At 43.7% G+C, this 229-nt stretch overlaps 1 protein-coding gene across 4 annotated transcripts in view; it reads right to left on the minus strand.

Annotated features, from left to right (window-relative positions):
- Positions 1 to 229, minus strand: part of zgc:152968 (RNA exonuclease 1 homolog) — an 11,164-nt gene that overhangs the window by 2,855 nt on the left and 8,080 nt on the right. The gene's annotated exons all lie outside the window — the stretch shown is intronic.

The following is a 229-nucleotide window of genomic DNA, read 5'->3' on the forward strand; positions in this document are numbered from 1 at the left end:
TTCAACATCTGCACGGCTTTCTACGTCACTAGCTGAGAAGAGGTGGCTAACAATAGCATGCTAGCTTGTTCTCAATGGCCACACACACCAAAAAAAGAACTACTTACATATCCCTGTTCTGCAGGTATTCCACAAGTATGCCCTCGTTTAGAAGAAGGCTCCCAGCTAATCCTGCCTTTTACTGACCAAAGTTGGAGAAAGAGTATCTAGCTGATATGATCTTACCTAG

The sequence above is a fragment of the Etheostoma spectabile genome, chromosome 5 (genome assembly GCF_008692095.1).
Source record: "Etheostoma spectabile isolate EspeVRDwgs_2016 chromosome 5, UIUC_Espe_1.0, whole genome shotgun sequence".
In the NCBI taxonomy this organism is placed as follows: Eukaryota; Metazoa; Chordata; class Actinopteri; order Perciformes; family Percidae; genus Etheostoma; species Etheostoma spectabile.